The sequence below is a fragment of the Rhinolophus ferrumequinum genome, chromosome 21, assembly GCF_004115265.2.
Source record: "Rhinolophus ferrumequinum isolate MPI-CBG mRhiFer1 chromosome 21, mRhiFer1_v1.p, whole genome shotgun sequence".
NCBI classification, from domain to species: Eukaryota; Metazoa; Chordata; class Mammalia; order Chiroptera; family Rhinolophidae; genus Rhinolophus; species Rhinolophus ferrumequinum.
In genome coordinates, this window is record NC_046304.1 from 26690625 (window position 1) to 26712557 (window position 21933).

The window sequence follows — 21933 nt, forward strand, 5'->3', positions numbered from 1 at the left end:
ACTACTCTAGGTGAGACCAAAATAGAGAAAACTGAAGTGTCAGACTTGCTTCAGGCCAAGAAGAAAAGCGGTCCCTCAACCCTGCCTCTGCTCCACATGGGAAAGAGGGCCAGCTCTGCCCCTGTCCTCCAGCCACCAGAGATTGCCATCTAAGCATCAGTTCTTCGCTTTGTATATGGCCATGCTCAGAGATGATAATCCTGGTTAAAACAAAACAAACACATTTTCCCCACGATCGGGGACCTAGAGAGGGCTCAGTCCATTCCTCTGCCTTCAGACAAGACCGTACTCGAACCATAATGTAAAACAGCCATTTAGAAGATCTATCAAAAAAACAACATTTTGGAAAACAGCGTAAGAGATGTGGCCAATCTTCAAAAGTTACTTCACCAGGGAACCCTCCCCTTCACCTCCTCCAACCCCTACTACGTCAGGTCCTCTCTTCTACATGTGTAGCACTTTTCAGTTGTAGTTTTGCTTTTATTGAGGTAATTATTTGATTGCCGTCTGTGTCCCACACTCAAATATCAAATATTATTTACTGAATAAATGAATGTCTTTTGGCACTGTGTGACCTTGATTTCTCTTTAACTGCTGCTCCCCCAGGGCACAGCTGGGGCCCCAATTAGTTACAAACCATCCATCCCAAATCTGCCAATACAATTTCATTGTTCAGCTGTCAGCATGCCTTTGGCTTTCTCACTTTAATCTCTCAATTCAAATAAATCCAAAACTCTAGACTCTGACATCTGTGGCTGGGCTCCCTGCCTTTCCACAATTGGAATTTGGAAATTAAACTTAAAACTCAAGAGAAAGAAAGGGCAGAGGCACTTTAAAAAGGATGCCTGTACGTCTAAAGTCTCAGCCTTCACCAGCCCAAAGAAGGATTATTTTGTTCTAAGAATTATTAAACTGTCATCTAGGGTTGCCATTTATTGAAAGAGAGGAAAAGGAGTAGGATGGGAGAGAGAGACTGATTCTAGAGCAAATTTCTGGGTTTCTCCTTTTATGCGAGTGGCAGATGGATTTTAACAAGAATTACGGCCTCTTTTCCTTTCAGGCCTGGCACATCAGGGGAGCCATGCGCATTGCCAGTGCAGCTTTTTCATATAATTTAAGAAACCTCCACAAAGCTAGCTGTTTATGGGTCAGTCTTCCCACTAGATTGTGAGCCATTCCTGGCCAGAGACCAGGACTGGTTAATCAACCCTCATACCTAGCCCAAAGCCTGGCTGGCAGTAAGAGCTCAAAAAGCCTTGGTTGAAACAGGGGGAGGAGGGGCAGAGGTAAGCAGGAGTCATCTGAGGCCCTGCAGGAACTGTCAGTAAGCCTCCAGGACGCTATCGTTTATTAATTTCCTATTGGGGGCCCAGAAGGGGCCAGGTACTTAATATGCATTATCTCAATCAATCCTCACAACAACCCAGGGAGGCAGGCATTATTATGACTACCTGTTTGAAAGGACCAGAGCCAACATTTGAATCCTGGGACCCCATCGCCCACCCCCCATGGACCCTGCAACCCAGACAAGCAAGAGGGGTTCTGAAGACGCTCATCCTTGGTCCCCGAGTCCTCTAGAGCAACAAATAGAATATCTCCCAGAGGGAGCGTCTAAATCAACTAATTATAATGCCAAACAAAGATGTCAAGTTCTCTTAAAACATCTTCAGACTCTCAGGGTTGGCTCAGAGCTTCAACTTTTAATTGCAGAAACCTGAGAAAACAAATGAGGGAAGGGGATAACCTGAAGCAGAAGGTGGATCAACAGATTAGGCCCAAGAAAAAGCTGGTTTTCGGTTCTTGTGTTCCTGCCAATGGGATATTTAGCTTTAAGGCTACAGTCTGTGTGGGCGTACTTTACCCTCAAATCCCAAGGTAAACAAATTAAGACTCATGTAAACAAAACTAACCAAAAGCCCTATTTAATTTATGTTTACATAATATACATGTTTATACCATTAATGCGGCAAATACTGAAAGAGAATTCATTTTTATCTTATGGTCCAATGGCAGTGGCTCAATTTAGGGAGGGATCCCCAACAGACAGAGACCAAAGTGGTAAAAGAGATAAAGGGAGGCAAATATAATGGATGACACACAGGCGATAAGGAAGTGGCAAAAAGGGTCAGTTTAGGAAAGGGGGCCAAAGGTCAGGGATGCTAAGTGGCTGGTTCCTGCCATGGAGACCAAGCACCTCAGCGATTTCCAGATCTCAGGCCTGCGTGGAGTGGGCAGCATTAGAAAAACCTGGGAAAGATTTCTTTTGATTATTATTTGCCTGCTTTACTAGATCCCCCATTCTGAACAATCTGATTTTGTGGGCTTTTGGTTGGACTAGGACACTTAGGGCAGCCAGGATGGAGAACCCCTAGGGACAGTCACTTTTGAGGATGCACATTGTCTATGTCCACTGGCCGTTGTTCACAGGGCTTCATCCTCAAGGGTTCCACTGGGAATGGACGTCCCAGTCCACTTCCATGGGGTTACTCCGAACTGCAGCAATGGTAGCCCACGCAATACCCCAGTGTTCCCTCCCCACACCTCACGAGCCTACTGAACATTCCTCATACACCACCTCTCATGTCCATACCTCTGGCTTTGCACGCACTGTTTGCCCACAGTGTTTCTGCATGTTTTAATCCTCTTCATCCTTCACAGTCCCGTCTTCAAAATGCCTCCCCTTCGTTCTGTATCTCTGTAATGACTTTAAACTCTACCTTGTACTCTGGTTATTAACTAATGCATATGGCTTAATTGCTCCTATTGGACCATATGCTCCTAGGGGCAGGGGCCATATCTTAATTTATCCTTATCTCTCAGAGGTCTTATTACCTATTTAATGATTATTACCCAGGAAAAAAAACAAAACAAAACCAAGGTTGAGTTTCAGGCCAAGGCCAGAGAGAGGTTCCTTTTCTCTCGCTCAAAATAGAAATCAAAAAATTTTCCTGACTCTGGCAGGATGTGTTCCAAGCCTATGCTCTCTTGCCCCAGGTACTCCCAACCAGAGCACCATGGGAAAACAAAATGAAACAAATCATGAGGAAGATCAATATTTCCTATAACTAAATTTCATATCAGATAAAATAAAGCTACTTTCTTCAGGCCAACCAAACTCAGCCACCGTTCACCCCCAGAAGACCCTGTCTGAGCCTCAGTGGCACCCATCTGCCATCAAGCCTTCCTTCCTGGATATCAAGAAACAGATAAGGGAACTCCAGACACTAGAGGCTATTTTCTTTCTGAGCTGGCAATCTGGGTTTCAGATCAGAGTCACTAAATCTGGACTCACCACATTCCCAAGACCACAGAGGAGGGCTGGCCGCCCTGTAGCTCAGGAGACAGGAGGGCATGATGCTGCTGACTCAGCCAGGCGGCAGGGACGTGGGTGGTAGTGTCCCACCTGACTGGCATTGCTCCATTGCCCCATCACTGAAAGGAAGTAGGCCCTGCCTAGTATTGAGACATTATGGATTATTTGGGGTTTTAGTCAGGAATTGGTATTATTCCAGAACGCATAGGAGTAGAACGAGCCCTGGGCCTAGGAAACAAAAGGTATGGTTTCTAGTCAGTGTTTTGCCCTAATTAAATCTGTGTCTTAAGCAAATCCTTTTTGCCTGTTTGAGCCTCAATGTTCATACCTCTAAAATGCAATACTGAAAGTAGATTTTCATATCCACTCCAGCATATATCGAATTAATAAGAAGTTATAAATCACTAACTTGAAACTAGAGAAAATAAAAATTACAAGGTTAACACCACAAAAGAAAATTAAGATGTAGGGCCCTCCAGTTACTAAGTTCAGCCACAACTTTGGGTCTGTGCTTCCTGGTAGCCGAAGCAAAAAGAGAGAAACAGGATCAGTTATAAATTTCCAATTGTCCACAAAGAAAAACCATACCAGTTCCTTAGAAGAGGCAAAGCTTTCCCTGGCACTTGATTCTGAAAGAAGTTTCTCCAATTAACTTCTTAAAAGGGATATTCAGTGAAACTGGAGCTTAAATTTTCAACAATATAAACCCTTAAATATAGTAGCAAGTTATACATGGCTATCTCAGACAGTGTACCTCGAAACGGAGGAGCTGAGATAGATGGCCCAAGTATACAGCTTTCAGTGGCCCCACCTTAATCCAAGGATGAAACTATGAATGGCCAGAGGAACAGGTAGACAACAAGCCCTTCCAAAAGCTTCTATAAATATTACTTCTTTCAATGGATGTTTATTAAGACTTGCACATTTCTAAATTCCATTCCAATTCTAATAGATCCAAGCAACATTTTTTGGCCTTCATTTACTTACACGAATTTAAGATTTTGTGGACGTAAAAGGAGTTCTAAGCAACCTCACAGGATGATCTGATCATAAATTCCTAACTGGGCAGATCATGGTGGGTAGTTATGCCCCAGGCATATAACTTTTTTAGTAAAAGGTTTATCTTTGCCTAAAGCAAGCCCTGTCCATAATTCTTGGGCATCCAAGTTAACATACCTTTGAAATAAGTGTAATCACCCTCAAGAGAGCACATAATCTTGTTATTTACCCTGTAATCCAATCCCTGCCTTGCTTTCTCCCACTTTCACGTACTCTTCCTTAAATTGGTTCAAATAAAACTCAATAGAAATTCTTTACAGGTTTGGACTTCTTAGGTCAACAGTCAATCACATTGGTAGTTTTTGCCTCTTACTGTCCATTCCCAAGTCAATGGAATTGGGAATTCCTGCCAGTCAGCGAGAAGGAGAATCTAACTATTAACATTTATGTTGTTTTTAATGCTACCTCCAAGTGCTTACTCATGTGGCGAGCTCTGTGCCTGGTTTCCGTGCATTCTCTCATTTAATCCTCCCATCAATCCTGTGCGATAGTAACTACAGAGGGGGCCAAAAAAATGTGTACACACTTTAAGAAAGGAAAAAACTGTACTAAAATTGTAATACTCAATATAGACCGATAACGAAAGATGAATACAAGTCATGTGTTTACATTTTTTTGGAACCCCCGGTATTAGTCCCATTTTACAGTAAGGAACAGAGACTTAGAAAATTTTAGCCAGCTGCCCAAGGTCACAGAGCCAATTATCCAGATCTTTCTGGTTCTAAAACCCAGCCTCTTAACCCTTACTTACAGTGCCTCCAAGTATTAATGAAATGTGATTACTGGGAGAAATGCTTACGTTTGTCAGAACAATGAGCCCTAGAATAAAAATACCGGAGGAAGAAAGAGTTGTTCATTAACAACAAAATAACAATAGTTTTTCAGAGACTTTGGCAACCTATAAAAAGAACCAAACAATGACAAACATGGTGAAAAGCAGAAATCCCAAAGGAATACTACCCCATCCCAGGAAAAGGGAGAGAAAAAAATTTTTCCTCTTCTTCTCTTGAAAATAAAGTAATATTTCCTACTCTTAAGAGACTCTGAACCTTGGCTCTCTTTAGTCGTTCATTCATTCGTTCCAACAACAGATAGATTTCTTGTCCAGTGCTACTGCATGCCAGGCACTGTCAGAGCAAGACAAAGGCTCTCAAGCTTCCAATCTGGCCATCGAGTAGACAATGTATCTCCAGATGGTATTAGAGAGATTTGAAAAAAATAAAGTTAAAGGGATTAAGAGAGGCTGAGGGGCAGGGAGAGGACGAGCTCTTCTAGCTAACTGGGCATGGAGGGGTTCTCTGAGACCCATGTGAGAGAAGCCAATCATGCAAAGATGTGGAGAAAAGGCATTCTGGAAAAAAGAAACTACCAGTAGAAAAGACCCAAAGACTAAAACAAACCTTCCACAGTTTAGAAATCTCAGGATGGCTGGTGCAGTAGGAGCAGAATGAAGCAGTGTGGACCAGGTAAGAACTGGTAGGGGATGAGGTGTGAAAAGTTGGGAGAAGGCAAGCCCTGCTTGGAAAGGAGTTGGATTATGTTTGAAGGGCGGCAATGGGAAGCCACTGGAAAATTGTAAGCAGGGGAGTAGCATAATCCAATTTACTTTTAAACCCTCCAGGGCTCCCTTCACAGCTCCCAGGGAAATTCCGGTAGGATGAAAGTAAAGTCCTTTAGGATGAAAGTAAAGTACCATCACCTTTTGTTAAGGATAATGTCACTGAAAACTCTTACAAAATACCTTTAGCCTGAAGGCCCTGGCTTTCCATCACTGGAGAGTAAACGTCAAAAAGATGCTTCTTTTCCAGAGTTTAATATCCCTTTCAAGCTAAGGGAATGCAATTGTCAGAGCACCTAGTGGTTTGGTCAACAGACCCTAAGGAAATGCCAAGATAATATACAAAGGAAAGTGATCCTGGTCCTCCATTTTAATCCCACCTGAACACTTCTTCCCTCTGCTTTTCCTATCCTAGGATATCCTATCCGTTGCTATCCTTTTGTTCTTTTCTTTTTTTCCACAGGCTCAAAACTAAACATTCTAAATGGGTGCTGCTTGACCAAACTGAGCATTACTAAAGTTAATTTCAACAAACCTACAGTTAGTGTTCCCATATAAGGCATACCTTTGACAGGAAGGACAAGGGTTGAATTTGAATACTATAGAGTTCTTTTGAAGCTAAATTGAAGCTTTGATTAACTAAGGGAATTTCTTTTACCAGCATATCTGGACACAATAACTGAAAAACATCCCACATGTGGATGCATTCGATGTGTGTATGTTTGTGTTTAAATGTAGAGATGGAGGTAACAGCATCAGAAACTGGATGACTAACGAGATCTAACTGCACACAAGAGCAGAGCTGTCACCACAGGAAGAACCAGAGCTGAGGGAAGCCATGAGGTAGGGGACCTTGTGCCTCTTCTCATTAACAACTGTTGATAGACAAGCCTTGACAATGTCCCATCACCACCCTCAAACAAAAATAAAATCACCTACCTGCCTTTGCCCCAGGCTACACAGCCTGGAATACACACATGTTAAATAAAATCAACCTTTTCTGATGACCAGTTGTGACTATCCCAGGCACAAAGACTGCGATGCTGCCTTAAAATCACTAAAACTGTGAAAAGTCAAGTCTCTGTGAATAGTACACTAATGCATCAGCTCTACTCACAACCCCAACCCCATGCATCTGGAAACATCCAGTGGCACAGAACAGTGATCAGCAGCCCTCAGATTGGAGAGGTGTCGGGAGGGAGGGGGATCTGTCTCTTACGGCCAAGGCTTCACAGAAGCTGAAAGCCAACACTACACCCTTAGACTTTTCAAAGCCTAAGCTAGTGTGACTAGCAGATGAGTGATCTTGGGTTTGCACAGGGCTTCACACACCTAAGGCTTCATGTCCGAGGGAAAGCTTTTCATTGCTCATTGCCCCCAAGACCCACTAGATGAGGGTTTCTTTTCAACCACCTGCATTGCAATCTCATGGTCCACTTATTACAAATATGCTCCACTGAAAATAAACATCTCCAGAGTGGACTGACAAACTGCATTTTTAAACACTACCCAGGTCATCTTCATGCACGTTAAGTTTAAGGACCTCGGCCCTAGAGCAACGTTTTTTAAATTGTGGGCCATGAGCCATTTGGTCAAGAAATCAAATTAATGGGTCATGACCAGCAGTTGGTCTTTTTTAATTAAGTAGGAAAAAAAATTATAAACAGAGCACACTGCAGGTAGTAAGGGCAATTGTTTCCTGGAACTTATTGCAGTTCTTATTCTGCACAGTGATATAAAGTGTGTTCCTTACTGTGGATCCCACTCAAAGTTTGAAAACCACTCTCCTAGAGGGAAGGAAAACAGTATTCCTGGGTGTGGTGTTTAATTTTCTATTTTCCACCCCTAACTCTAAGCTTCTTGATTTTAGTTCAAGCACAAGATATCAAGACAGATCCCAGAAGTGCTGTTATCAAATCTTAAACTAGTAAGGCAAAGGCAAACTGAGGAGGGTAATGAGCCCAAGACCTTCACTCCTTTTACAGGACACACTTATGGAACTGGGGACAAGGGACAGTGTCAAAGGGAAGTTTGCACAACTCTCCTCAGGCTGGACCTGTTCTTTGATAAAGAACTTGTAGCCACTCATACCATAGTTCAGAAGAATTAAAATATACATCAGGGCAAGACTCAGCCTCAGTATTAAGTGCGAAGGAAAAGGGGGGAAGGATGGACAGAACTCAGTTTCAGGTTTGGTACACATGTGCAGTCCTGTGGCAGTGATTAAGTCAAAGGAAAGCCAGTGAAGATTGAGTCCAAGCCCACTGATCACAGAGCCGAGTTCTCAGAACCCAGACAGCACTGGAGAGCAACAAGCGTGTGAGGTCAAGTCCCAGCACAAGTCAGTGACCTGAGGAACCCTAGGCAAGTCGCTTAACTTCTCAACCTAGGTTCTTTGCACCACTAATGTTCTCTGAGCAAGAGGGGTACAGGGTAGCAGACAGTTTCCCTTCTTGGCCAGTACTCTAGGACAGGGAGCCCCATTTTGCACATCTTGCTGGACCAGAAGAGAGGAACAAGGGAGGAAAGGCAAGGAAAAAGGATGAGTGGCTAGCTGTCTTGTTATCCTTTAGACTCACCAGAAACAAAGACTCACTGAGGAGAGCTTCAAGACTTCAGGAGAGCAAACTGACCAGGAGGCCAGAAAGCAAAAACCCCAGCAAAGCCCAGGAGCAGTTTCGTGTGCCATTCAGAGCTTCAAGGCTGTGGGAGGTCAGCTACATGCAGAACAGAGAAAAACGGACGACACTCACTCACTTGGCTTTTTAACAGCTTATAAGGTGAGGGTGAAGTCAGAGATGGCAGTCTCCTGGGCTGGGTAAAAAACAGGTGGTTCTCCCCATCCCCCTACGGGGAAAAAAGCCACCACTTGGATAAAGACACTTCGAAGAGGTCAGCGGCCAAGGAGGATGAACTTGAAGCAGGGAAAGGCGGGGGCTGCCCCTCAGCGTCAGTTACCGAGAGGTACTCGCAGGAGAGGCCCCGACATTCCGTCGGGCAGGCGAGAACTCGTGCCCACCCCCTTGGCAAGGACACTGAGGCGGCGCCGGGAAGCGGCCAGGCAGGAACTCGGCTGCGGTCACCTCGGCCCACGGCCGGCAGAGCACTCCGGGGAGTTTCGAGAGCAGCCAGTCTCCCGCAGGCGGGGGCCCCCGAGGGCGGCGCACCCGGACCCAGTGTGTCCAGCAGACACCCAGCGTCACCAGGGACAGAAAACTTCCGCAGCCACCACCCTCTCCCCCGGAGTCCAAACCCGCGGGAACTATGCTAAGGAAGAAGCAGCGACCCGAGGTCCCCTCCGCCAAATCGCGCACCCCACACTTGCCTGACTCCCCCAACAGGTTCCCGCCCTGGACCCGGGGACCCACTGCACCTTTGCTCCCTCCGCTGGCCGCCGCCGGGCCCCGGCTGTGTTTGTAAACAAACCGGTCACGTGGCCCCGGCGGCCCGCTCCCCGCCCCCTGCACCCGCAGCCCCCACGGGGACCCCACGCTCGACCCCGCCTGGGTTTCGTCCGGCACAGGGCGCCGAGCTCCAAGGGGTTGAGCCCGAGGGGCCACGGGATCGGTGCCCAGTACCTGGTGCCCGGCACCCGCACTGACAGCGCGCCCCACGCCCACGCGCGCCCTACCCGCGCGCGCTCGGGGTTTGCTTACCTGGCAGCAGGCTGCCCTGTCCGGCCAGCGCCGGGCTCGGCTCCGCGGGGGTGCGCAGCAGCAAAGGATCGCCCGGCTGGATCCCGAGCTCCGGGCGCGCTCTTAAAGCCACAGTCTCCGCCACCGCCGCCGCCGCCACTCCGCATCCCTCCGGGTCGGGGCCGGGGGCTGCCCTGTGACGGACGCGCCCCCGCGCCTATCCCCTCGGCTCAGCACATAGCAACACGCCGCGGGTTGGCTCGGCACGGCCGCAGCCCATCTGCCCCGAGCCAATCAGCGAAGGACGGAACTCCGCCCCCTGCTTCCCCTACCTCCCACCCCCCACCCCTCTGCCCGGGCCGGGCTTGGGTGCGGGGAGTGCAGTGAGTGACGGGTCTGGCCCCTCTAGGCTCAGCCAGCGAAGCCTGGCTAAGCAGGGCGACTGCCCGAAGGAACAGGGAGAAAGGGTGATGAGCATGGATAGGCTCTCGGCGTCTGTGAGGGAACTGTTTATATGGATTTGGGGTTTGTCCCCAGGTCAAGACTGGGATTCCCAGAACCTGGAGTAGAGAGGAAGGAGGCTTTATATTGCTTCTTCTTAGAGGACCAAGATGGTAACTTCCTCCTTACACCTTAGCCATCCCTAACCCAGAGCCGAAGTTACCTGAGGAGGCCCTCAGGACCTGGGGCAGTTGAATTTAATAAAATAGTGCCAGCCCGACCTGGCCCAGCCAGGCCCTACTCAAAAGCAAGGCATTTCCCTGCTTTGCTCTGCTAGTAATTCCATCGAGTTAAGAGGAAAGAGGCCCTAGGGAAATTGGACGGCGCTCAGCTCCCTATGACTGCTGATTTTCCAAGGCATTTAGAGGGAGATGAGGATGGTAAGCCCAGGAGAGTAGGTTGGTCGGGGACCAGAGTGGAGGAGCCCACGTTCTGGGTCAGTGGTGTGGCACTTTTCAAGGAACAGAAGGTTAAAAAATAAGCCCTTGGCCGTCAGGAAATTCAGGGAGGCACCAGGTGGGTGGAGTGGGGCATTCTCCCAGCAGGAAAACAGGTCGTTTGAGAAAGAATGCTGGCAGGGGTCAGGGAAAGAGAGCAGCCTAGCCTTTTCCCTTGGTCACTGAGGTTCCTGCAATTCCTCAGAGACCAGAAAGAGAATGGTACTGGGATGCATTCCTCCGCAGGTGGTTTAAACTACACCCACCCCATTCTGGCAACTCCACCCTGTTGTCTTTTAAAATATATTTGATTCAGTTAATATACATTGCATGGTTGGGTGTGAATCCAGTCCCAATCCAGTTAGTCAAATGTTAGCAAAAAATCCCAAACTACCTCAAATACAACGGTATTGAATGTTATGTATCAGTCTCAAATTTGGTGTTTCGGTGAAAGCAGGAACACCAGGTCACTGTTCAGAATTGACAAACTTCGAAGTCTAGAACAGAAAAAAAAAAGGTTGTTGAGATATGAAAGAATCATGAACAAGAAAGATTTAACACTTAATCCATAATCTAAAATGTGATAGATTCTTTAGATTATCCAGAGCTTGATTTCTAGCCTTTGATCTGCCTCTTGGGCAAATGTCTTTGTATCTCTGGGCATTGGTTTTCAGTTTAAAAGAAAGAAAACTGAAATAGGGTGATCTCTAAAGTCCCTTCCAGCTCCAAAATTCTAAGTTCTAGGGCCAGAAAGTCAAATCTGTTACAACATTTCTGTAATATTCTCCTAGTGAATATTTGTGTTGACAGATTACCACTCCCCAACAGCAGGTACTACATCAGTTTAACACCCTAGGATATTGGTATGTTATGTAACAAATTGGTGGCTACTGTTTCTGTTTAAATAAAAGATGTTAGCTAAGGAGGACAAGCCTGGTGCCGAGGTTCAGAGGGAGATTGAGGACCCCTGCAGGCCTGGTGTGTGTATGCAGGGGACTGGATGAGGCAATCAGACGGTAGGACCAGAAAACAATAGAATGAGCCCGCCAGCCACCAAAAAAAAAAAAAAAAATACATTTCATAAACCTAATCATGCCTCTTCCCAGGCAAAAGAACCAAGTGTTGCAAGTTGTTAATCCAGAAGGTAGAAGTGAAACAAAGTAGTAAAAATGACTTCTCTTCCTCTTTGAAAGCTAACACCTCTAATTGCCCCTCGGTACACTGTTACTTAGGGCCTATAATGTGCAAAATTTCCTGCTTGACTTGGATGATGGTACACATACTAAAGAATCTACTGAGAAGAGAAAAGCTGAGGCCAATGGAGAGTGTGTAAGTATAGATAGATATGTATCCTGCCCGGGGAAAAAAAAGAGAGAGATGGAGAGATGTAAACAAATTTGTTCAAATTTAGCCAAAGGGCTCTTTTTAAAAAACCTTTGGTAGTAAAATTTAGAGATTCCTGGCCTCACAGTCAGATTATCAGCCTGGCTTTGTCAATGGCCCAGTAGCCTTGTCTCCTCTGTGGAAGGCCAGATGCATTCATTCCAAAGCATTCACAGCCATTCTTTTCCAGCATCCTCTCTATTCAATCTCATATTCCCACTGTTCCCACACAGATGTCACTTTTACCATGAATAAGGTCACTTTTATGTGCTCATTTCATTCGACCTCTCATAACATTCTATATGATTACATCTTCCTTTCCCTCACTACTACACCAATTCATCAGCAGGTCCTATCAGCTCTCTCTCTCTCTCTCTCTCTCTCTCTCTCTCTCTCTCTCTCTATATATATATATATATATATATATATATATATATATATATATATACTCTGAATGCGTCTGTCTCTGTTGCGACCTCCCTGGTTGGAGACCAACATCTCTTGCCTAGAGTAAGCAACAGCCTCCCCATTGATCTCCCTGCTTCCAATCCATTCTCTACACAGCAGCCAGATGTTACTTCTTCTAAACAACCTCCTTATGATGGCCACAGGGCCCTGTTAACCAGGTCTGCCCCTGTCTGCTCTTCCCCCATCACTCCTTTGTTCACACTGTTCCAGTCAAGATGGCTGCCTTACTATTCCTGAAATACATGGAGCCAAGTCCTGTTACAGCGTTTGTATTTGCTGTTCCCTCCACCTGGGACACTTTGCCCCCAGAAGGCTGCCTTCTCAACACTTGGTTCTCAGGTCAAATGTCCCCTCCAGAGAACACCCCCCTGACTACCCAATCTTACATATCTCCCCCCACCCCCTGCCAGGGTACTCTCTATCTTACCTTCTCCCAACTTACTTTCTTCACCACACATATCACGCTCTGAAATTACCTTGTTTACTTATTTATTTGTTTTCAGTCCTATCCAGCTCTAAAGTGTGAACTCCATGAGAGCATCAGGAGCTTTGTCTGTCTTGCTTCCTGTTTTATCCCCAGCACTAAAAATAGTGTCCGACACTCAACCAATATCTGTTTGTTGAATAAATAGCTGAGTAAATGAATGAATATGCCTACTGCCTCATACCTTTGTCCCTGCAGTTTCTTTCACTTGGAATGTTATTTTCTCCTTTATGCCCCCTTCCCTCCCTCTGCTCTTTCCTCATTCCTTCTCAAAGCCTTTTGCTTGATGAGTCATTCCAAAGATCAGATCAAATGCCACTTCTTTGGAGGAGTTTCCCCCAACCTGGAAAAATGAATTCTTCTCTTCTCAGTACCTTCCATAGCACTTATTCATAGCTCTGTTACATCACTCAACACTCTGCCCTCCCTATTAAGAGTTATCAGTTATCCATCCTCTCTGCCAGCCCCTCCTGGGATGGAAACTTATCAGATCGTCTTTGTATTTTCAGCACCTGGCACATGGTAGGCTCTCCAAAGTTTATATCTCAGTAGAATCCAGTAGGCATTTGAGCAGAAATGGATAGGGTCTGTCCTCAGGGTATACTGATCGACCGATAGCAGTCTTACTTTGTAGTATGACATTAAACCTAAAGCTGCAGGAGAGTCTACAATAAAGGGGGAAACCTACATTTTAAAACCACAGTACAATGGGAACTTCCTGAAGGCTAAAGGCTACAGGCTCTCACATACACCACCACCTGGGAAAGCTTTCCCCTCTGTCTGTGTGGGGAGGAGGAGTTGCTCCTTGAAGGCCTCACTGTACCCTCTCCATCCGTCCATCACCTCCCCCCACACACACGTAGAGTCCCATGAGATTACATCACAGCAGAGGGCCTGGTGCTGTCTTCCTGCAGACAGATCGTGGTAACGGTGCTTTGTTTCTTTGTGTCCAATAAGTGCTTTCTCTGATTGTTGTCTAAGTCCCACTTTTCTCTGATTGTTGTCTAAGTCCCGCTTTTTCACTCACGAAAGTGGCTGATTATATGCTTTTCAACTGTACATGGCTAAGGGTTGTCCCTCAGCCCTCCTGAACATACCGTAACAAAACAGTCACTATCATTTATTGAGCACATATTGTGTACAGAGCAGTTTCTCTTCTATTTAGTTAATATTTAATCCTCAAAACAATCTGCAAGATAGGTATTTTTCCTTTTTTTTTTTTTTTTTTTAAAGAGGCTGATCCTATGGAATTTGAGCCCTGATCTCTCTGGCTTCAAAGCCCATTCCTCTTCTTTCTTCTACACCATCAAAGAGTGAAAATGCTTCTCTCCTCTTCTCTTCAAATATCCCAGTTACCTTTACAAAGAAACTCATTTGAACATCAAACCACCCCACAAAGCAAAATCCTACCGCCAAGCTAAAAGTCCTGGAAACAAGAGTTTAAGGGCTTAGCACTTCTATCCTAAAACAACAACAGTAATATTTACTGGTACTTGGTGCTTCCTATGCTCCAGGAGCTGGTCCAGACACTTTACATACATTGCTTCATTTAATCCAAACTTCACAACAACCTTGTGGTCCAGAGAGAAGGTGCCCCAGAGTCTGGGGGATTTCATCCTGCTTCACTGCTCACGCCTACAGAAAGACTGAATGAATCCAGCTGATACCATCTTTTAAGATTGCCCAACTCACTTCTTAATTATAGCCTTGATTTTCAAGTACAATTTATGGTGAAATGTGACTCCCCATGCTGTTACCTTTCTTACTGGTAGGGAATGTGCCATCCCGTGTCTGGTCATTGCATAATTCAGATTGGACTCTTGTGAGCTTGATTCCTGTGGGTCCATCCCCAAGGGACTGCTCACCTCTGAGTGTTATGAAAAATGGAAGTTCCTGGATTTGTCAAGGTAATGCCCAGACCCTAGAGACAGGTACCCTCAGTTTCCCCAGATGTCTTCTCCATCTCGGTACTCTCTCCCGGCAGTGCTATAACCTACATTCTTCCACTGAAGACCCTGAGAGGCAATACATATAGAAACCTGGGCCTTGTGTCTAAAATAAGGGAGTTTATAGCGCTGTATTGTATTAATTCTGTAGCACACCTAATATTATTCTTGCTCGACAGTTATTTCTTCTCTGGCCTCAGTTTTTGAACAGTGTTTATTCACTAACTTGTAAGCTGATTGTTGCTTTGGTCTGCCAGACACCAAGCTCCATGCTCTCGACAAAGGCTGAAGGACAACACGATAGCCAAGATACACTGACCTACAGAATCGAGTTTACGAAGGTTCAGAGCAGCCTCTCTGCTATCCTGGCCTGCTATTGTGGCAGAGTGCTGAATAATTACATAGCTGCCCTCTGTACCGTTTCCCCAAAAATAAGACCTAGCTGGACAATCAGCTCTAATGCATCTTTGGGAGCAAAAATTAAGATAAGACTCAGTCTTATTTTACTATACTATGAGACCAGGTATAATAATATAATATAATATAATATAATATAATATAATATAATATAATATAATATAATATATACCGGGTCTGAATTTTCGCTCCAAAAGACGCATTAGAGCTAATTGTCTGGCTAGGTCTTATTTTCGGGGAAACACGGTAGCATTCGCCCTCCCACGACTGGACTCTTCCTTCTTTGAATAAAACTGAAATAGATCCGTTTTCTTTAGTCAAACGACAATATCATCAGCTGTCCTAGCAGCTTGGCTAACCAGACTTTTTTTTTAAGCCTCATTGCCTGATGGCAATGTTCCAACTCCAGCAATTTCTAGGCGTGAAGAGCTGCCTGTGCAGGAAGGGTATGGTGGGCCCCATGGAATTGGGCTGACTTTAGATCCCTTAGGACGGCTGTTCTCAGCCTTAGCTGCATATTAGAATCATCTGGAGAGCTTTTTAAACATAGCAATTCCTGTGCCCCACTCCTAGCACTTGTGACTTAATTGGCTTGGGGTGGAACCTGGGCATGGATGCCTTTAGAAGTTCCCAGGTGATAAGTGCAGCCAGTGATGAAGACCACAGACTTGGCATCTTCTGCTCAAAGGGAGGATTTGAAGTTGGCACAATTCTAAGCCTTCTGGTCGGAAGCTCCCCTCCAACATCTCCACACATACCATTTTGCAATTAGCTCTCAGACATATTTGCAAAAAGCTGCAAAAGTAAAAATGTGTTAATGATACAATGCCATGCTTCACAGGTGGCAAGACATTTTCTCATATATTCTTTCATTTGACTCTTAAAATAACCCAGTGAGGTAAGCAGGACAGGTATTATTATCCACCATTTTCTGGTAAGGAAATTAATATCCTGAGGACCCAGACTCCTGGTTTTTGTTCAGCACTCTTCTAATTACATAACACATACTCTAAAGTGACAGTGAATAATTTCGGCTGTCACATATAGGGAGGAAATACTGCACAGGAGTTAAAAGCAAAGATTTTAAAATCAGACATAAAAATTTGAATTGTAGTTTTTCCACTTATTAGCTCTATGATCTTAGGCACATATATCATCTTTTTGAGATTCAATTTTCCTTGTGTGAATATAAAACAAAATACAGCACCATCTTCAAAGGGGTATCAATGAGATATAATAGTTGATATTCTCATATAATCATGCCACATTTACCTACTTGTTAGAATGAAATAATCTCTAAGAATTATTTGAAGTGGTTGGACTCCTTTATTCCATTAAAAGTTTTCTTTGGCAGCAATCTTTGGTAATTTTCTTACCAGATACTGTATAAAGGGGCTTGATTGGGTTCGTGATGGTGGCATTTCTCGTTACACTCACCAAATGATTTCATTTCGATCAGAAATCAGAATCCTAGTAAATCCACCATTTTGAAATCTTCTTTGTTTTTTTACCAAGGCAGTGCTTGATCAGATGCTTTTTAAAAAATTAATAGACAATTTTTAGAGCAATTTTAGATTTATAGAAAAATTCAGCAGAATAGAGTTCCCCTATAATCCTGCCCCTTCACACAGTTTCTCCTATTCACATTTTATATTAATATGGTACATTTGTTATAATTGATGAACCAATATCGATACTTTCTTATTAAGTCCATAGTTATACCTACGGACTTTCGCCTAACATCCTTTTTCTGTTCCAGAATCTCATTCAGGATACCACTTCACATTTACTTGTCAACTCTCCAAGCTCCTCTTGGCTGTGACAGTTTCTCAGACTTTCCTTGTTTTTAATGACCTTGACAGTTTTCAGGAGTTCTCGTCAGGTATTTGTAGGATGCCCTTCTCTCCTGGAATTTTTCTGATGTTTTTTGTCATGATTTGACTGGGGTTATAGGGCTTTGGGAGGAGGATCACAGAGGTAAAATGGCATTTTCATCACATCATATCAAGGGTAAATGCTATCTATATGATTTATTAGTGTTGATGTTGACCTTGATCACCTGGCTCAGGTGTCTCCACTTTCCATATTGTACTTTTTGGCGGGGAAGTCACTATGAACAGCCCACACTGTGGGGAGTTATGGTCCCCTCCTTTAGAGTAGTATATCTAGATAATTTATTTGGAATTATTGTACACTGGAAATGGATCATATGCTTTTGTTTGTAAACCTTTTGCTGTCACCACCCACCAAGTCACGACAATCTATTTGGTGGTGGCCATAGACCTGTATTTTCCAGATTACAACCATAATGGGGTCTAGGGAGACCTCTCGTGGTTAAATGAGGGCATAACCAGCCAGCTACAGGTTTTCACTTTATGCCCCTGACATTCCTTCAGTCTAGTGATTCTCAACAAGGCATGAGTTTGCCCCCCAGCCCCAGAGAATATCTGGCAACATCTGGAGGCATCTTCAATTGTCACACTGTGGGGAGGCGATGCTACTGACATCTGGTAACAAGAGACCAGGGGTGCTGCTCAACATCCTAGAATGCACAGGACACATACAACAAAGCGTTCTCTGAACTGACCTGTCAGTCATGCCGAGGTTGAGAAGCCCTGTGGCCAACAGCTATATACACGTGTCTAAAGGGTACAGCCGTGCTCAAAAGCATACTGTTATAATGGGGTGAGGGGGAAGGACCTGTTTTGTGAGAAAAAGAGGACAACTTCTTCAATAGAATGTGCAGCTCTACACTACTGATCACAGCAGAGATGGAAGAAATGGTAAAGTCACTTCTGTAAATGTGCAGTTTCTATTTGCGCCAACCTTGGGCACACAAATACGAATGGCAAGAGCTCATGCTGTGGAGCCGCACACAAGCAAATGGTCAATGGGAATTGTTCTCAGCAGAAGAGGTGCAAGTAGATAAAGGAACTAAACCAGGGCCAGTGGTTTGAGGAGAGGATTATGTAATAAAATTGTTCATTTCAGATAATTTTTTTAAACTACGAAGAATTGGGGGTGGGGGGATTGCACCCAGGGCTGTTACGACTACATTTCACAACTACTTTGAAAATTGCATTCCTATACATACATATTTTTATGTTGTTGCAATCAGTGAATACGAGTACAACTACTTCATATTCTGCTTTTTTCAATGATGTTGTATCTGAAATGTGTTTTTCATATTCCTAGAGTCCCCATTATCTTTTTAAATGTCTATATGATATTCCATAATGTAGGTGAACCATACTATAGCCATTCTTCTATTGGTAAACAATTATGTTGTTTCAGACTTTTTTCTAACTAACATTGCAATACAGTGTTCTTCTTTAGTTACAGCATTTTTTTAGGACACCTTTCTAGGAGGCAGATTCCAGAGTCAAAGAGTGTGAACAGTATATAGCAACAAGCAGAGAGCATAGGAACACAGAATTTGGAATTAAACAACCTGGGTTCAAAACTCAGTTCTGCCCATTATTACCCATGACTTGAGTGATTTGCTTAAGCTCCCGATGCTCTGGGGATTGTGGTGATGATTAAGTTGGATTATGTATGCCAAGTACATGATATAGATCCTGGCAAGTAGACAAATTACCATTTCTGCTATTCTTATTCTCTTCCTTGTTTTCCTTAAGGCTATTGATACTTATTGTCATGTTGCCTTCCCAAAAGATCGTACCAATTTACCGAACCACAGGCAATACAAAAGCTGGCCTTCACTACCGTACAACCCGCAACTTGTTTAAAAGTTTGCTTATTTATTAGGAATAAGTTTGTATTAGCTTATGTTGCTTTCATGGATGAATTATCTTCCTAAAAGTACACATCTGTAGGTAAATAACATTTTGAGATCATTTGAATTAGGATAGGGAGTGTGTGTGTGTGTGTGTGTGTGTGTGTGTGTGTGTGTGTAGAGAGAGACTGAGAGAGAGAGAGATATGCAGTGAGGTGAAGGAATGTATCTAACATCCATGCAGTTATACAGAGCCTTTAGCTGCATGACATTGGCCTTGGATTAGGTCTTGCTTCCCTGCTAGTGTCCATGGCACTTGCAGCTATGGCACCACATCCTTCCTCCTATAAACAAAGACAAGGCCCTTCTTGTCTTTTCTGTAGGTCTGTGAGGATTCACTCCTTCCTGGGGACTTGGGGTCACATGGAGATTGGTAATCCTTAAATATAACTGAGTACTTCAAGCAAGAAAGAATATCCTCTGGCTCTCATTAGATTCTTTTAAGTGCTTTCTCTTAGGCTGTGTAGGCTATAATATAAAGAAAAGAAAATACAAGAGTCAAATTGATAGCCTCTACCTTAGGTTCTGTATGAGGGGACAAAGGTTTGGACCTGAATTAAGTCTTTGCCACCTTCTGCTCTAGAAGTGGGCTGCATTTTAAAGGTAAAGCAAGTCCCAGGTGTGTGGGGAAATAGTATAAGTTTTCTATTGTGTAATGTGTATGTATAATTCCTTTTCTTGTCTCTGCATTTTTGTCCCTGAGATTATCATAGTTATATATACTGTCTCTTTTTTTCTGACATTTCTCACATCTATACTTTGCTATGACAACTATAGAAAACTATAGAAAGGAAACCTAACCACTGTTAAATTATTTAGAGTATTTACCACCAGCTTTTCTTTCTATAAGTATATAATTTATGATTTTTTAAATGAAGTTTGAATCATATGGTATTATATAGTGTTATTTCCTGCCTTTTCTCACTATTATATTGTGTTATATTATGAAACTTTTACCCAGATTTTCAAAAATATGATTATTATTATTAGCATTATTTTACCTTATATTTCACTTAATGATTCTACAATTGTTATGCATTGCAGTCATTTCTAAATTTTCATAATTATAAATAATCCAGTGATGAGTATCCTTAAACATATATCTTTATTTATATCAATTACTCCCCAAGGATAATGTATTAGTTTTCTAGCCCTGACATAACAAGCTACTACAAACTGGGTGACTTACTATAATACAACAGAAATGTATTGTCTCACAGCTCTGGAGACCAGAAGGTAGAAATCAAGGTGTTGTCAGAGATATGCTCCCTCTGAAACATGGAGGGGAAAATCCTTCCTTCCCTCTTTTATTTTATCTCCTGTTGTTTCCTGGAAATCCTTGATATTCCTTGGCTGGTAGATATGTCTCATACTCTTTTCTTATAAGGGCACTAATCATATTGAATTAATAACCCTCCCATTCCACTAATTATATCTGCAATGACCCGATTTCCAAATAAGGTTACAATCTGAGTTAAAGGGGGTTAGGACATCAACATACCTCCTAGATGGGAACAATTCAAACCATAAAAAATAGAATCACAGGATCAACACATAGGAACATTTTTCAAGACTCAATACATTTTGCCAAAATTTTCTTCAGACGATCATAACAAATTTATTCTGTATGTGAGAGTGCCTGTCTTATGGTACATTTGTCAGCATTAAATATTCTATTTTTTAATCCTAACCAATTTATCAGTTAAAAATGTTATCTCACTGGTTTAATTGACCAGCATTTGATTAGTGAGACTGAACATTTTATTCACATGCTTATAGATATTAGCTATTTGTATTTTCGACTGTAAATTGTTTATGTATTTGCCTGTTTTCTATGTTGTTCTGATTTATAAAAGTTGATGTAAAATTATATTCACCTGTCATCTAGCCCATTTGTTTTATCTATTTCCAAGTTTTTTTCTTTTTAACTTTCAACTTTTATTGCTACATTAAAGTTTATTATTTCATTTTCATTTTATATTTAGAAAGTCATCCATTTTTAGAATTAATCAAATATCCATCTATGTTTTCTTCTAAATATTTTATACTTTCATTTTTTAGATATATTTCTTCAAGTTCTAAAATTTATTTTCAGTGTATGGTATGAGGTAAAGCCTCAGTGAGGCATTTTTATACAATTTTCTACGCACAATTGATGATACAATTTCTTACCTACTGTGACATATACTTTACAAAATATTAACTTACTTAATCTCTTAAAAATCCTATGAGATAGTTAACTGTTATTATCCACATTTTACACCTAAGGAAATAGGCACAGAGAGGTTCAGTAAGGTGTCCAAAGTTACACAGCTAATAAATGGCAGAGATGGAATCTGACACAGGTAGACTGGCATCAGAGACCCATTCTTAATTAAATTAGTTAAATTGTAAATGAGTTAATATTTGTAAAGAATCTAAAACAGTGTTTGGCCTACAGTAATCTTTGCATAAATGTTTGTTTAGTAAATGCAATGAAAATGTCATGGACTTACCTATCCTAAGATCTGTTTCAAGATCTGTCTTGGATTTTTCTGTTCTATTTTTGATGATTAAAATAGCATTTTAAAATCTGTTAGGGCAAGCCAATACCCACACACACTATGCTTTTGTAGCACTTTCCTTACTGGTCTTGCCTGCTCATTCTTCCTAACAGACTTTTTTACCCATAATTAATTATGAAAATTTCAAATATAAAGAAAAGTAAAAAGAACTATATAGTGAACACCCTAGATAAACTTTCAAATAATGTATTTCAAAACTCAAATGAAAACAAAACAAATCCACAAAATCTGCTTTTGAGGATTCGATGGAAACTAATCCACACTAAGGGTTGATTTGATAACATCAATATTAGTATGAATTAGTATTCTCCTTCAGAAATGTGGTTTATTTCTCCACCTATCCAGGTATTTCTTTGTGTTTCTTAGTAATTT

At 42.7% G+C, this 21933-nt stretch overlaps 1 protein-coding gene across 1 annotated transcript in view; it reads right to left on the reverse strand.

Moving 5' to 3' along the window:
* The window catches only part of YPEL2 (yippee like 2), a 58268-nt gene extending 48457 nt beyond the window's left edge, over positions 1-9811 (reverse strand). Inside the window, exon 1 of the mRNA XM_033089168.1 lies at positions 9587-9811. The gene's annotated coding sequence lies outside the window, so the exon portion shown is untranslated. The remainder of the gene's footprint in view (positions 1-9586) is intronic.
* Between the last annotated feature and the right edge of the window lie 12122 nt (positions 9812-21933).